This window comes from Mustela putorius, unplaced genomic scaffold (genome assembly GCF_011764305.1).
Source record: "Mustela putorius furo isolate JIRA1106 unplaced genomic scaffold, ASM1176430v1.1 tig00000868_pilon_pilon_pilon, whole genome shotgun sequence".
NCBI lineage: Eukaryota > Metazoa > Chordata > Mammalia > Carnivora > Mustelidae > Mustela > Mustela putorius.
The window spans coordinates 7431205-7448969 of record NW_025421502.1 but is presented as its reverse complement, the minus strand read 5'-3'; positions in this window follow the sequence as shown (position 1 = coordinate 7448969).

Below are 17765 nucleotides of genomic sequence, written 5' to 3'. Positions count from 1 at the left end.
AATAGGAATGGATTGTGGGCTACTGTGTGTCTGTGTCATGCAGATTTAATTCCTGTGCAGCACCTGTAATGAGGCATAACATTTTAGTTATTTTATGCTTGACATACATTCTTTAATCTTCACAAAACCCTGTGAAGTAGGTAAGGAAAGGAGCAGTGACCCCATTTTGTGAGATGAAAGAGTTCTGAAGTGTCAGAGCTGGAACTTGAGTTTTGTTTTCTCTCTTTTGCTGCCTTCCTGTATAATTACTGCGGCCCCCATTACCATTTGTTAGAGGGGGTGTGTGTGGGTGTGTGTGTGTGTGTGTGTGTGTGTGTGTATGTTTTGAGGAGGAGTTTAGTCCCTTATCAGCCAGTTAGTTTGTTAAGAGGGAAGCTGGTCCTTGGAACAGTTTTTCTGTCAAATGATACTACTTTTTCTTATACTTGCAATTTACTGCATATTGGAGGGGAGAAAAGTCAGCACTAAAAGCCTTGAACGCAGAAGAATTCCCAAGAGTTTGAGCTCGCAGATTTGCTGGACGAAAGCAAACTCACTGCGACTATCACTTACAGGAGAGCACACCATCATACACTTCTGTCTTAAACAGGTTAACACAGGGGACAACCAAGTCCATATGGGCCTTACCTCTAACTGTGACTCTCAGGGTTATTCCTGGAGGAAGGTCAGAAGGAGGAGACATGGAATGACCTGCTTTCAGAGGACAGCAGCCATCTGAGGAGATGGACCAGCGTTCTTGGGAATCACTGCAGTCTGGGTTGATTCTAGACTCCCCATAGGACCAAAGTGAATCCCTAGGTATTTTTGGCCCTGCCATGAGCTGGTAAGTTCTCTAATAATCAGCCCAAGCCAACATGTGCCCTTGCTTCTGGACAAGTTTTGGGTGCATGACATCAATGCTTACACCCAAGCATTTATCTCTTTCTTTCAGCCTTCCCTAAATGACATGTTTCTTTGGGTAAAGAGAAGGGAAGATCCATTTGAGTTAGCCACAATGTGTCAGGCGCCCCTAATTGGCTTACTGGTATTTGAGGCTCGCAGTGCTTGTGTTCCTCCTGGGGAGGCCTCCTCACTTTCCTCTCTAATTGAGGGAACTCAGAGGTACATAGGGGGCAAGGCACACGGCAACACCGAGGCCAGGAAGGCCAAAACCATAGTTTTCCTGTTGCTCCAAAGTTACAGAAGAGTCACCCGTGTATGAGGAATTCTGGACAAGAAGAAAAGCCTCTTCCAGAAATCTTTTGACAACCAGGTTTTGTGTTGTGGAGAGCAGAGTTGCAGAGTGTGTGAGTGAGCACTGTAAGCATCTTTTTTCTTTTTTTTTTTAAAAAGATTTTTTCTTTATTTATCTGACAGAGATCACAAGTAGGCAGAGAGGCAGGCAGAGAGAGAGGAGGAAGCAGGCTCCCTGCAGCACAGAGAGCCCGATGTGGGGCTCGATCCCAGGACCCTGGGATCATGACCTGAGCCGAAGGCAGAGGCTTAACCCACTGAGCCACCCAGGTGCCCCCCCTGTAAGCATCTTTGACCCACATTTTGACCATTGATGTGGCAAGTGAGGCAAAAGTCTGTTGCCCCCGTGCCGCTCCTTCCATCGCACACCTGTGTGAGGGCAATGGCGGAGGGGCCCTGGGCCTGTCAGACACTCCCCAGAGCACACCTAAGACTCTCAGCCATGCAGCACTTGGCCAGGAGGAGATGGCACTTCTGAACATATTTTGTATTACATCCAGTTTCCCAGCCCATGGTTGAAGGAACTGTTTGACATTGGACACTGGGAAAAAGACATTTCCCTGGTGTCTTAGTCCTTTGGGGCTGCTCTAACAGAATACTGTAAACTAGGTGTCTCAAGCAACAGACATTTATTTCTCACAGTTCTGGAGGATGAGGAAGTCCAAGATCAGGATGCCAGCATGGTCGGGTTCTGGTGAGGACCTCCTCCTGGTTTCCTCACATGTGAGGGGTGGGAGGTGGGTGAGGGAGAGAGAGAGAGCTCTCCGCTACCTCTTCTTACAACGTACGGTGACACTAATCTCCATCATGGGGCCTCTACCCTCCTGACTTCTAAACCAAATTACTTCCCAGAGACCCACCTTCTAGTGCCATCCTATTAGGGTTAGGGTTTCAACATCAAGATTTTAGGGACATGAACATAGGGTCTATAACACCTGGATTTCTTAAATATACAAACCTCTCTTTTTAAAGCAGAGTGCACTGCTTAAAGCATAAAGTCTAAAGTGTCTTGGGTCCCATCGCTCTTTTAACCTGTGAGCCCAGTCCGTGTGTGGTACTTTCCCACACTTTCTTTCTTTCTTTCTTTCTTTCTTTCTTTCTTTCTTTCTTTCTTTCTTTCTTTTTTCTTTCTTTCTTTTTTTCTTTTCTTTTTCTTTCTTTCTTTCTTTCTTTCTTTCTTTCTTTCTTTCTTTCTTTCTTTCTTTCTTTAAGATTATATTTATTTTTCAGAGAGAGAAAGAAAGTACAAGCATGGGGAGCAGCAGGCAGAGGGAGAAGCAGACTCCCCACCAAGCAGGGAGCCCGATGCGGGGCTTGACCCCACGACCCTGGGATCATGACCTGAGCCAAGGCAGACACCTAATAGACTGAGCGACCCAGGCGCCTTCCCACAGTTTTCAACAAACAGTGCCTTCCGCCTGGTCTGGTTGCTCCTCTGGTCGTCCCCATCCTCTGCGTGGTGGTGCTCAGTCCTACTGCACAGTGTGTTTCCCCACACAGAATATCCGCCACCCCCCACAGAAGGCAGCCTGCCGCAGTGGCCCTGTGCTGCCTGGGTTCAAGTTACAGTTCTTCCAGAACGAGCTGTGCGTTAGAGGAAGTTCAACAGGTTGCCTAACCTTTGTGCTTCAGTCTCTCTATCTGTAGGATGAAAATAATAAATAGTCCGTGTCTCACAGCGCTGTTGGAAGGACTAAATGGAAAAAATAGTAATTAGACACATTTAGTAAATGTAAACTGTATTCAGTTAACAAGTGTTTTAGGCACCATGATTCCAGCATTGAAATTTATAATGTTTATCCGGGTCTTGCCCGCCTAAAACTTCAGCTTTATCTTCACGTTCTCTGAATTCCTACCTAAAATGCACATACAAGCTAATTGCTCAAATCACTGCTATAAGGTCGATTTTTTTTTTAAATAAATCCCATTTCTATGCCAAATTAAAGTTCCTTGAAAGGAGGGAGTCTTAGTATTCATTTCAGTATCAAATAAAGTTCTTACCACATACAAGATAGTAAGCAAATACTTGAATGAATGTTTTTAAATGTCTTGTGTATTTCAACTAACAGAACTCCTAACGATTCATTGGAAAGGAAATGGCCCATGATGCCACCGAATAATTTGCTATTAAAATAATAGGGACATTTGCCAAACCACCAAATGTTTATAACTTGAAATTGTTTTAGTAGCCATCATATTATATGTATTTTGCAATATTTTGGTCAAAAATATGGATTGAAAAATAAAGATTGAAGCGGAAAATCCAAAGACTTCGGACTTGACCTCTGTGTTTGATTCCTAAGGCAGTTGCATCCCAGCCATCTAACCTTGGGCAAGTTACTTTATCTTTCTGGAACATCGTGTCCTCTCTATAAAATAAGAATAAAGAAACTTAGTCTCCTAATGTCATGGCGAGGATTAGAGGTAATGCATACAAAAAAAGCACTTGATACTTGACTCACATTAATATACAATAAAGTCTAATTGGAAAATATAACTCATGGAATTTTAAAATATTTTTAGTTTTATTGTAAATATGAGGGTTCTTTAACTTAAGAACTTAAAAATGAAGCATTTTCTACTTCATATATGACACAAATACTTGCCATGTTACACAAGCTTTTAGGATTTCAGTTGAGAACATGCCAGGTGTTTATTTCCAAAAGGCCCACTCTGCCTGCCTTCCCCACATTTTGTTCACTAATCAGACACATGAATTATTTCTATCCAGAAACATTCAGAAAAAAATGAATTGCTGCTGTGGAATTATTTTTTATTAGGAAAAAATAATTATTTTCTGATTTTCTAATAAAAATAATTCACTCAATAAAATAACCCATGGCTCACGCTGGCCCTACCACCCTGACCATGAAATTAAGAGTGATCGTTTTATCTTAGTCATGTGAAGTTACAGCTGGTTCATCACAGTGGGATCAATGTTGGTACAATGTTGTGCTGTCAAAAAAAGTTACTAGATTTCACCAGTAACTAATCGAGAGAGCTGACTTCTACATGACCTGCCTATATATTGGGGAGAACACCAGAATTTGGGCAGTTCCCAAACCACCTTGAGATAAGTCGTATTAAAGAGAGTCAAACTCAAAAGTAGAAAAAGTCATTAAAGGCTGCTTTGCTATCAACAACCTTCCCAGGAGAAATAAGAAATCCACTACTGGAGCTATTTTAAAATGAAATTGCTCAAACATAAAAATTCGCAATATGGAAACCAACCAAGACATTCTGAACCAATGGGTCAAAGAAGAAATCACAAGGGAAATTTGAAAATTTTTCAAATTTTTTAAATTCAAAACCTTGAAACAAATGACAATGAAAACACAGCATACCAGAATTTGTGGGATACAGCGAAAGAGGGAATTTAATAGTTGTAAATGCATGCATTATAAAAGAAAGATCTTAAACCAATAACCTGTCGACCTTAAAGAATTAGATGAAGAGCAAACTCGATTCCCAGCGAGCAGGTGGAAGGAAACAGTGGGGCAGAGACAGGAATAGAAAAACAACAGCAAAATCAACAGAACCAAAAGTTGGTTCTTTGAAAAGAGCAACAGAATTGATAAAATGTTTCGCTGAAATGACTAGGAAAAAGAGTGAGAATGAAAGTGGAGACATTACTAGTGATTTTATAGAGATAAGGTTTATAACAGTACTATGAGTAATTGCAAATTGATACCCCATATGAAATGGACAAATTTCTAGAAACAAAAAACCAACCATGCTGAATCATGAAGACATAAAGTATCTGAATAAACCTATAACTAATAAGGAGGCTGAAACAGTAGTGAAAAACCTTCCAACAAAGAAAAGCCCTGGACCAGATGGCTTCCCTGATGACTTCTGCCAGTTATTTAAAGAATTAACACGAGGGGTGCCAGCGTGGCTCAGTTAAGTATCCTACTCTTGATTTCGGTTCAGGTCATGGTGTCAGGGTTGTGAGATCAAGCTCCACAGTAGGGCTGGTATTCTCTCTCTCCTTCTGCCCCTTTCCACTTTCTCCCTAATAATAATAATAATAATAATAATGAAATAAAAAATTAATTACACCAATCTTTCTCAAGCTCTTCCAGCAAATTTAAGAGAAGGGAACACTTCCTAACTTGCTCTATGAGGCCAGAATGAGTGCGGCCCTAAATCCAGACAAAAGCTCTACAAGGAAAGAAAATTTCAGGCCCACATCCCTTATGAATGCTGGCACCAAAAACCCCAATGAAATACTAGCAAAACTGAATTTGGCAACATATTAAAAGGATTATATGCCAAAACCAAGAGAGACTTAGTCCTGGAATGCAGGAGTGATTTAACATGAAAATCAACCTACTACATTAACAGAATGAAACAGAAAAACAAAGAAACCAATTCTTTCAAATGATGCAGAAAAAGCATTTGACGAAATTCAACACCCTTTCAAGATAAAAACACTCAGCAAACTAGAAATGAAACTACATCAACCTAATGAAGTCCATAAATGAAAACCTTACAGCTAACACCATAGGCAGTGTTTTTCCTCTAAGATCAGAAAAAAGACAAAGATGCCCAGTCTTGCCACTTCTACTCAATAAGTGTTGGAGCTTCTAGCCAGAACAGTAGGCAAGAAAAAGAGAGAAAAAGCATGCAAATTGGAAAGGAAGAAGTAAAATTAATTCTGTTTACAAGTAATATGGTCTTCTATGTAGAAAACTAAAGATTACACCCCCCCCCCCCCCCACACACACAGTTCAGCAAATGGTATTGGGAAAACTGAACAGTACACACACAAAAAACTGGAACTTTTTTTTTTTTAAGATTTTATTTATTTGACAGCGAGAGATCAGGTATTTTATTTGACAGCAAGAAATCAGATTATTTGACAGCAGAGAGGCAGGCAGAGAGGCGGGGAAGCAGGCTCCCTGCTGAGCAGAGAGCCCGATGCCAGGCTCGATCCCAGGATCCTGGGATCATGACCCGAGTTGGCTTCAACCCACTGAGCCATCCAGGTACCTCAAAACTAGACCTCTTTCTTGCATCGTACACAAAAATAAATTCAAAATGGGCTGAAGACCTAAATGTGAGACCTAAAACCATAAACATCCTAGAACACAGGCAGTAACCTTTTTTGACATTGGCTGTAGTAACTTTTTTCTAGATATGTCTCCAGAGGCAAGGGAAAACAAAAGCAAAAATAAACTATTGAGACTTCAGCAAAATAGGAAGCTTTTGCCCAGAAAAGGAAACAATGAACAAAACTAAAAGGCAACTTGCAGAATGGAAGAAGATACTTGCAAATGAAATACCCTCTAAAGAGTGTGTGTGTGTGGATGTATGTATCAAATACATAAATATTAAAGAAATTATGCAACTCCATACCAAAACCCAAATAATCCAATTAAAACGTGAGCAAAAGACATGAATAGACATTTCTCCAAAAAAGACATCCAGATGGCCAACAGATACATGAAAAGGTACTCTTCACTTACCATTGGGGAAATGCAAAACCAAACTACAAGGAAATATCATCTCACACCTTTCAGAATGGCTAAAATCAACACAAGAAACAACACGTGTTGTCAAGTATGTGGAGGAAAAAACCCTAGTACACTATTGGTGGGAATGCAAACTGGTCCAGCCACTGTGGAAAACATTATGGCGACCCCCTCAAAAATTTAAAAATAGAACTACCCTACAATCCACCTATTGCACCTATTGTGGATATTTACCCAAAGAATACAAGAACCTAATTTAAATACCCACATATTTATTGCAGCATTATTTATAATAGCCAAATTATGGAAGCAGCTCAAGTACCCAACAATTGATGAATGGACAAAGAAGATGTGATACACACACACACACACACACACACTAGAATGAAATCTTGCCATTTGCAATGACATAAATGGATCTAAAGAGTATAATGCTAAACAAGATAAGTCAGTCAAAGAAAAACAAATACTATATGATTTCACGTGGAATTTAAGAAAAAAACAAGCAAAGGGAAAAAAGAGACAAACTAAGAAAAAGACTCTTAATTATAAAAGTCAAACTCATAATTCCCACAGAGGGTGGGGTCTGGGATAGGTTAAATAGGTGATGGGGATTAAGGAATGCACTTGTGATGAACACTGGGTCGTGTATGGAATTGTTGAATCACAATATTGCACATCTGAAACTAATATAACACTGTATGTTAACTAACGAATTAAAAAATTAACAAGTCTGGAAATTTTTTAATGCAATCAACCAAAAGAAAGATTTGTCCTTTACATATCCTGGAACTGTAAGACCCATATACGGCTCCAGTGGGGCGAAAACTGGATGGAACCATTGGACTGAAAGCCCGTGTCCAAGGTAAGAGGAAAAAGCCAGGTCACTGCAGAAGGGTCAGGCTTCTCAATTATACACTTGATAGGAGACTCAAGTAGGAAATTGAGTTTTGTAACAACTTCTAGACTTCATATATAGACTTGTCTAAAATGATATATAAATTATATATATTTTTTAAATTTATAATTTATATATTAAATTTTACATCTCTGTGTGTGTGTGTGTGTGTGTGTATACATACACACCTGGACATTTACCTATTTAGAAGAGACCAAGTCATACAAATGTCAATGCTTAGAAGATATACAGGAGTGGAATAAATAGATATTTAGGAACAAAGATTCTGGGGCACCTGCATAGCTCAGTTGCTTAAGTGTACAAGTCTTGATATCACCTCAGGTCATGATCTCAGGGTTGTGAGATTGAATCCAACATTGAGCTCTATGCTGGGCATGGGACCTGCTTAAGATTTTCTCTCTTCCTCTCCCTCTGCCCATCAGCCCCCTCTCAAAAAAAAAAAAAAAAAAAAAAAAAAAAAAAAGAGAGAGAGAGAGAGAGAAAAGAAAGTAAAAACTAAAGAACAAAGATTCTGTTGCATTTTGTATTGTCTTACACAGATTATAAAGTTTGGAGAGGAGGAAATAGCCTTCTCTTATAAATTCTCTTTTCAGAGATGCAGGGATTGCCTAGAAACGGACCTCAGCTCTTTACTGAGCCCTTTGTCTGAAATGTTAAACAAGTGGCTTCCATGTTACTAGAAGCAGCTGAAGTCTGGTTTAGCTTATTATTGTCTCCTATCTTGAATTGATAAAAACATTTTTTTAAAAGGACTATCAGATCTAATAAATAACTTCAAAGTTGCAGGATACAAAATAAACACACAAAAATCAGTCCCATTTCTGTATTTTAACAAAAATCTGAAAAGGAAATTTTTTTTAAATTACAATAGCTTCAAAAAGAATAAAATAAGAATAAATTTAACCAAGGGGATGAAGGACTTCTGTACTAAAAGCACTGAATAAATGGGAAGACATCCCATGTTCATGGATCAGAAGATTTATTTGGTTAAGAGAATACTACTCAAAGCAATCTACAAATCCAATCTTTATAAAATCTTCATGGTGCTTTTTATAGAAATAGAAAATTCATCCAAAAGTTCATATGGAATTTCAAGGGGTCAAAATAAGAGCAAAATTGCCAATGTAGCCAAAAAAAAAAAAAAAAAAAAAAAAAAAAAAAAAAAAAAAAACTTGAAAAAAGAAATGGTTGGAGATCTCAGGCTTCCTGATTTCAAAAACTATTATAAAGCTACGATAGTAGGGCTCCTGGATGGCTCTGTCAGTTAAGCATCTGCCTTAGGCTCAGGTCATGATCCCAGGGTCCTGAGACAGAGTGCCTCATCAGGCTCCCTGCTCAGTGAGGAGTATGCTTCTCCCTCTATCCCTCTCCCCTGCTCATGATCTATCTCTCTGTCTCCAATAAATAAGTAAAAATATTTTTAAAAATAATGGTACAGTAGTCAAAATAGTATGGTACTAGGGTGCCTGGGTGGATCAGTCAGTTGAGTATCTGACTCTTGGTTTCAGCTCAGGTCATCATCTCAGGCATGGGATTGAGTCTTGCATCAAACTCTGTGCTCAGTGAAGAGTGTGCTTGAGATTCTCTCCCTCTCCATGTACTTCTCCCCCTGAGCTCTCTCTCTCTCCCAAATAAGTAAATCTTTAAAAACAAAAAAGCAGAAAAACCCAGGCGCCCTTAGGCAATAATTTCTTAAGCATGACATCAAAAGCACAGGAAACAAACAAACAAACTAAAGATAAACTGGACTTAATCAAAATTAAAAACCTTGCACAAAGAACAATAACAAGAGAGTAAAAAGACAATCACAAAATGGTAGAGAGGCACCTGGGTGGCTCAGTCGGTTAAGTGTCTGCCTTCAGCTCAGGTCATGATCCTGGGGTCCCAGGATCAAATCCTGCATCAGGCTCTCCATTCAGTGGGGAGTCTGTTTCTCCCTCTCCATCTGTCACTCCCCCTGCTCGTGCTCTCTCTCTCTCTCGAGAGAGAGAGAGAGAATCTTTAAAAAAATCTTTAGGGGCGCCTGGGTGGCTCAGTGGGTTAAGCCGCTGCCTTCGGCTCAGGTCATGATCTCTGGGTCCTGGGATCGAGTCCCGCATCGGGCTCTCTGCTCAGCAGGGAGCCTGCGTCCTCCTCTCTCTCTCTCTGCCTGCCTCTCTGCCTACTTGTGATCTCTCTCTGTCAAATAAATAAATAAAATCTTTTTAAAAAAATCTTTAAATTTTTTAATTTAAATTTTAAAAATTAATTAAATTAATAAAATTAATTAAAATAATTTAATTAATTTAATAATTAATTAATTAAAATAAAATTGATTAAAAATTAAATTTAAATTTTAAAAATCTTTAAATTTTTAAATTTTTAAATTTAAATTTGAAAATCTTTTTAAAAAACAGAATGGGAGAAAATATTTGCAAATCATATACTTCATAAGAGATTAGTACCCAGAATATATAAAGAACTACAACTCGACAATAAACAGACTGATTGACAAGTAGGCAGAGGATTTGAATAGTCATTTCTCTAAAGAATGTATAGGAATCACCACTATAAGCACACGAAAAGAAGCTCAGCATTATCAGGCATTAGAAAAATGTAAATCAAAACCACAAGGTACCAATTTACACCCACTAGAGTAGCTACTATGAAAAAACAAGATGGTTATTAAGAAAAGAAAAAGAACAATGGAAAATAACAATTATTGGTAAGGATATAGAGAAACTGGAACTCTTGTCAGATATCATAGAGACGTAAAAGGGTGCAGCCACTGTGGAAAACAGTTTGATGATTCCTCAAAGAGTTGCATATAAACTTAGTATATGATTAAGCAGTTCCACCCCTAGGTATATGCCCAAAATAATTAAAAGCAGGTACTAACAGATAGTTGTACACCCATGTTCATAGCAGCCTTATTGCCAATAGTACAAAGAGGAAACAACCCAACAGTTCATTGATGAATGAATGGATAAAGAAAATGTAGTATATACACACAATGGAATATTATTCAGCCCTTAAAAGGAATAGCATTTTCACATATTACATGGATGAACCATGAAAACTTATAGTGAGCTAAGCCCGGCACAAAAGGACAAACAGCGTATGATTCTTCTTTTAGGAGTTACCTAGAAAAGGCAATTCAGAAGGACAAAAAGTAGAGAAGTTACCAGGGGCCGGGGAAGCTGAGGAGTTATTATTTAATGGTACAGGGTTTCTATCTGGAATGATGTCATTCTGGAAATAGCAGTGGTAGTTACATAACTGTGACTGTTATTGGGAGTGTACTTACTGCCACTTAAAAATGACTAAAATAGTAAATTTTATGTAACTTTTACCACAATAAAGAAAAAATAATCCCCACTAATGTTTATTCCACCACTATTTTTAATAGATACTATTTTTAATAAAAGATACTGGAAATAACTTAGGCATTTATTAATAAAAGATTTGGCTAATACAGTGTGACATGCCAGATTGATTTCCTAATGGTTTTGGTTTCACCTCTGGCCCTTTACAGAGCAGCCAAAGGGACTTTGTTGAAACCTGAGCCAAGGGCTTCTGGGGGCCTCAGTCGGTTAAGTGCCCAACTCTGGATTTGGGCTCAGTTCATGATATCAAGGTCATGGGATGGAGCCCCATGCAGGCTCTGCATTCAGCATAGAGTCTACTTATCTTTCTCCTCCTGCTCCTCCTCCCACTCACAGGCACACATGCATGCTCCCTCTCTCTCAAATAAATAAACCAGATGATGGTATTCCTTCTCAAAAGCACTTCAGTCATTGACTATCTTACTCTGAATAAAAGCCAAAGTCTCTACAATGCCCTGCAAGTCTACCTCTTCAATGTCATCTCTTTGTACCCTCCCCTTTATCTCCTTCACTCCAGCCATATGGCCTCCTTGTTCCTAGAAAACCCACAGCATACTTCATCCTCAGGGCCTTTGCACTTGCTGCTTCCTCTGTCTTTCCCCAAATACCTACAAACCTTTCATGAGGTGACCAACTATCCATGCAAAAGAGATTTCCCTGTATCCCTCATATGAGACAGCACACCCCTCCCACACACACACACGCACACACAAACATAGATAGCAATCCCAGTGTGCTTTATCTCCTTCATGGTATTTGTCACCAACAGACACTTTACATTTATTCCTTTTTCATCTGTCTTCCTGCACTAGAAAGTAAGCTCCTGAGGACAAGCACTTTGTTTTGTTCACACGATATTCTCAGGGCTTAGAACAAAGTATGATGCTCAGTGCTCCATGAATATTTATTGAGAGAATAAATCCATTTAATAAAATACCCAACAGCTCTTTAAAAAGGATGAGGTAAATCAACAGTCACTGATATGGCAAGATCCTCAAATTACACTGTCATGTAGAAAGGGCGGGTTAGGGAACCAAAAGCATAGTGCGATGACATTGATGGGGGAGGGGGAGTCACAGCAAGTAAAAAGTCTGAAAGGACATACTTCACACTTAATAGAGGTCATTTCTGAGAGGAGAAAGGCAAAGTGTGTGTGTGCATACTCTGTTTTATGTAGCAACAACCGTAGTACCAGTTCTATTTCTCGGTCTTTATCCTACTGAAACAAAGATGTATACATCAGTTTTGTTCACAATGGCAAGCAAAACAAAACTAAACTAAACAAACCCTGACATAGACTAATGTGTCAACAACAGCATGTTGTTCAGATAAATTTCAAAATAAACGATGGGGGCGCCTGGGTGGCTCCATCACTTAAGTGTCTGCCTTCCGCTCAGATCATGATCCCAGCGTCCTGGAATCGAGCCCTGCATCCGACTCCCTCTGTGGTGGGAAGCTCGCTTCTCCCTGCCCCACCCCCCTGCTTCTGTTCCCTCTCTCCTGTGTCTCACTCTGTCAAATAAATAAATAAAATCTTTAAAAAAAAAAAAAAGATACTCCTGGGGTGCCTGGGTGGCTCAGTGGGTTAAGCCACTGCCTTCGGTTCAGGTCATGATCTCAGGGTCCTGGGATCGAGTCCCGCGTCGGGCTCTCTGCTCAGCAGGGAGCCTGCTTCCTTCTCTCTCTCTCTCTGCCTGCCTCTCAGTGTACTTGTAATTTCTCTCTGTCAAATAAATAAATAAAAATCTTTTTTAAAAAAAAAAAGATACTCCTAAACAATGGATTTCTTCTTAATCCAGAGGTCAGCAAATAATGACGAGCTGCTGTTTTTGCTGTCTTAGTAACTAAAATGTTACTGAAATAGAGCCACGCCCCTCCCTCCACGTATTGTCTACCGCTGCTGTCCCATTCCCAGAGTAGGGTTGTGTAGTTGTCACAGAGACTGTGTGGGTTGCAAAGCGCCAAATATTTACTATTTGGCCCTTTACAGGAAAATGTTGCTGACCCCCCTGGACTAGAATATAGTAATTAAAAATTATTTGTGGGGAAAAAACATGCAAATGTTAATGATCTATCTTTGGCCGCATGTTTATCAAATATGTGGTACTCTAAATAGAAATATTAATAAAGATTTAAAATCTCATAGATACATGGGCGAAAAGATGAAATATACACGCAGAAATGTTACAAATTACCTAAGTGGAAAAAATTAAAAGATGATTCTTTCCTCTTTTATGGTTTCCTGCATTTTCAAAATTTTCTTAAAAAAAAAAAACTTATGTATTACTCTTTTTAAAGACTGACTTTCAAATATCTGGTTTGCTATGAGCATGTTCTTGACTAAAGGAAGGAATAGGTAACTTATTTTTTTAAGCTTTTATTTAAGTAATAGCTACACCCAACATGGGGCTGAAACTCATGACCCCAGGATCGAGAGTTGTATACTCTTCTGACTGAGCCAGCCTGGCACCCTGGAAGGAGAAGATAACTTTCCATGTCCTACCTAAAACGTGATTCTTCAAGACCCTTAGAAATGAGGCTTCCTTTTCAGGAGAAGGGCCAACCATGCCACCTGCAGTAGGAAGTCAGGATCCCTCGTTTTGTTAGGCAACCAGCTTATAGTTTACCTTGTAAATACACTTTTTTTTTTCAGATTTTATTGACTAATTGTGTCATTATTAACCAGGGCCAAGTTCAAAGTCCTGACAATCTGATTGAGAGGGTGAACATCAAGGACAGTAGGAATCTTCAGAGTCCTGACGTTACAGCTCCCTCATTTTAGCAAGAGAAGAAAACAAGTCAGAAGATTAACAACTTGTCCATGGCGACCCAATTGGGCTTGGCCAGAGCTCCTGTGTGGTCTCTACAATGATTGATGAATAATAAACAGAAGCAAATGAGGGAGAAGAAAAGAACAGCGGAGATTTTGTCCACGGTTCAGCCTACAAAAATCAAATATGAGGAATCTTTAGCAATTACAGCCAGGCTAACTAAAGTAAAGGGGGCACTTACTTTTTCAAAGGAGTGTCATCCTTTAATCACCTTTTCTGCTAGTCCTCTTTCTTTTTTTAATTAAGATTTTGCTTATTTATTTGAGAGAGAGTGCACACACACACAGGGGGCGGGAGAGGGACAAGCAGACTCTGTGCTGAGCACAGAGCCCCACCCAGGGCTTGATCTCACAACCCTGAGATCCTGAGCTGAGCAGGAACCAAGAGTTGGAGGCTTAACCAAATGAGCCACCCAAGTGCTCCTCTGCCATTCCTCTTTACTTACATACTAAACTACCGGTCACTGTTATAACAACAATGTATCATGTACCTGTTTCTATTGGCACTCACAGTTGGTAACTGTCTTCTTACTTCCCCATGCCTTTTCCTCCCAAGATACTGGATTTCTTTAAAAAAAAAAAAAGTTGTCCCACTGAGATATAATTTGCCTACAGTGAAATACACAGTTTGGTATTGACAAATACATACACCCGAGTAACCAACACTCCAATCAAGATAGAGAGCATTTCCACCACCCCAGAAAAATTTCTCCTGCCCCTCCCCAGTGACTCCCACCTCCTGGTCTGATTTCTTCGCCACAGATGAGTTATGCCTGTGCTAAGACTTCATTTAATTCAGTTATACAGTGTGCACTCTGTAGCGAACAGGACTGTCACTCATGTCAAGGAGGGGCCTGCGTCAAGCAGGGAGAACGAGCAGCGACGAGCAGCAAAAGGTACTGTAGCTAGGCGATATCGCTTGGACCCGTGTCAGCTGACACCCCAGAACCAATAAGAGTAGAACCAGCAGAGGTCTGCAGGGGCCCAAGACTGATTAAATCCTTTTAAAAATGGGAGGGCTTTTGCAGCAAACTGTCAGACTCTTCAGACATGACCTCATGTTTGCCTACTTGAAAAAGGCAGCTGGCCTCGAAGGCTCTGCCCAGCTGATCTCCTTCACTGCTTGGACATAATAAGGAGGAAGTGCCCAGAGCTGACCCGGAGGAAACCAAGGCCTTATCTCAACCGAGTGCTCACAGACTGACTTCAGAGTTTGGGTCGTTAACTTCCTGCACCCTTCTGTTATCTTGTTTGTTGTGCGGTCTGTCTTACGTTCTGCTTTGTGTACTGTGTAAGAAGCCAAGTTCAACCACATGGTGAAATGTCACTGAGTTTGGAATCCTGCACCTGTTTCATAATTACGTCAACCTTGCTTTATGATTGAATAAAACTGACATGGTGGAAAGACAAAAGTCTTGTGTGCATCTCCATATTGTGCCCATAACACACTCTTTCGTGTCTGGGTTTTTCACTCAGCACAATGTTTTTCGAGATACATCACGGAGCGTATCATAGCTTATCTCTTTTGCCTTGCTGAGTGGTAGTCTTTTATAAACACATTACAGTATCCTTCTTTCTTTTGTTGAAGGACATGTGAACTATTTCCAGTTTGGGCTCTAAATTAAAAAAAAAATTTTTTTTGTTTCCAGTCCTGGTACCCCTTTATCCCAACAAAAAGAAGTTTTGGGAATTGGATTTCATTGCTTTTGAGATTCTGCTTTCCACTGATATTTAGATTTCTCAGGACCTGCCTCACTCTATCCTTCTGCAGAAAAATCATAGTATCTACACACAACTGGAGAGGAATGAAGTCTCTAACATTGAAGATTGGCAAGTTTATTACTACAAGGCATAAAGGCTGAATTTGAAAACAAGTTAATATTCTCTCCAGTTTCACAATCAAATTTTGGAAAGGGTAGAAAAAGCTGAAAATGGTGACAAAAGTGTAGTAAGAGGGGCAACTGGGTGGCTCAGTTGTTCATCATCTGCCTTGGGCCAGGTCATGATCCCAGCGTCCTAGGATTGAGCCCCATGTTGCATCATGTCTGGCTCCTTGCTCAGCAGGGAGCCTGCTTCTCCCTCTCCAGCTCCCCTGTGCTTATGTTCCCTCTCTCACTATCTCTCTCTGACATAAATAAATAAAACCTTTAAAAAATAAAAAAGAAATAAAAGGGTAGTAAGAGTACCAACTTACAGAGTTTAAAGCATTATTAGGCCCCAATGATAATTCTTAAAATTATAGCTTGTTCTTACCAAGCTTTAACTAAATGCTAGACATTGTGTTAATTTTTCCGTCCAATTCTTATGCTTGAGGTCAGCACATTTATTATCCCAATTTCATGTAGAGCACACAGACGCTCAGAGAGACCAGAAAGAAATTCATTAACACTATACATAGAACATGTTCAAATGAATATATATAAAGTAAGTCATAGAAACTTAAGGGAAATGAAGCAGTTAATTTTTAAGTGCCTTGTGGAGTTGGGCATCTAAATAGTATAAAGAGTATTTCTACTCTCTCTTTTTGTCAACACTTTGCAAACTTTTCTTGAACCATAAGCTCTCTCTGTTCATGCTCACAGACTGGATGGATGTACTGTACAGTCTCTATTTCCAGGGAATTATAAACCAGCTGGGCAATTATTGTTTCACAAGTAATTTAACACTACTTGGAAACAAAACAGTAAGTACTTAGATATTTTAGATATACTGTTACCAATACCTCTGACTGAAATTCATGTACAGTAAGAAGGATTTCAGTGGGAAAGAGACTGGTGTAAAATTATCCTGAGTATTCAATAAAAAAGGATTTTTTTTCTCAATGCTCTCCTTGTGTTCCTTTCTCTTGCTCCCTACCCAAAGATCTTTTAGTATTCTCTTCCTTAACTGCTAAGGATTACATTTTATTCACCCATTTAAAATAGGAAGAGTGGGGCAGAAAGTCTTCTTTTTTTCTGGCAAGAAATCCCTGCATATAATTTGGGGAAATTTAACCCTAAGAAGTACTGGATGAGCTACAGGGTTAAAATAGTTTATCCAGGGGCTCCTGGGTGGCTTGATTAGCATTTGCCTTCGGCTCAGGCTATGATCCCAGGGTCCTGGGATCAAGCCCTGCATCGGGGTCCCTGCTCAGGGGGAGCCTGCTTCTCCCTCTCCTGCTCCCCCTGTTTGTGCTCTCTTTCTCTCTGTCAAATAAAATCTTAAAAAAAAAAAAAATGTTTATCCAGGGGCACCTGGTTGACTCAGTTGGTAAAGTATGCAGCTCTTGACCTTGGGGTTGTAAATTCCAGCCCCATGTTGGGTATAGAGATTACTTAGAAATAAAATCTTTTTTAAAAAATTTAAAAAAGTTTTATCCATGGTGCTATGAAACATTAGTTTACTCTATTAGTTTGTGAGGGCAGCCCTAACAAAGTGCTATGCACTGGGTATTTAAATAGCAGAATGGATCAGAGAATGAATAAAGAGGACTCACTATGCTTTAGTCAGTCTTTTATAAGTAGTCCGTGGTGTTCAAACTTTTAGGGTCTATGTATGGGGAAGAATTAAAAGGCATCCGAAATTAGGAAAAGAACTTTGTTCATTACGACCAATTAGATTGAGTCTTAAGAAACTGACCTTTCAGTAGATAAGTCATCTGCTATCGACCATTCTTTGTGTCAACTTCACACTGACAAGAAATCAGAGGGTTTAGAGTATAGGAGATGGAAAGGAAAGCTCTTAGGAGCCATTATCGGGGAAGATTAAAGGACTTTGCCTTAAACGTATTATACAATTCGTACTTAATTGTATGAAAATCTCAGCATTTCAGGGTTGGCCTCATACCAATAATAATATTGTCATCCCTCTTCACCCGATTAATTTTCTTTTTACATTATTAGCTACTTTAATCTTCCAAGTCTATTCTTTTTTTTTTTTTTAATCTATCCCTGGATTAGGCT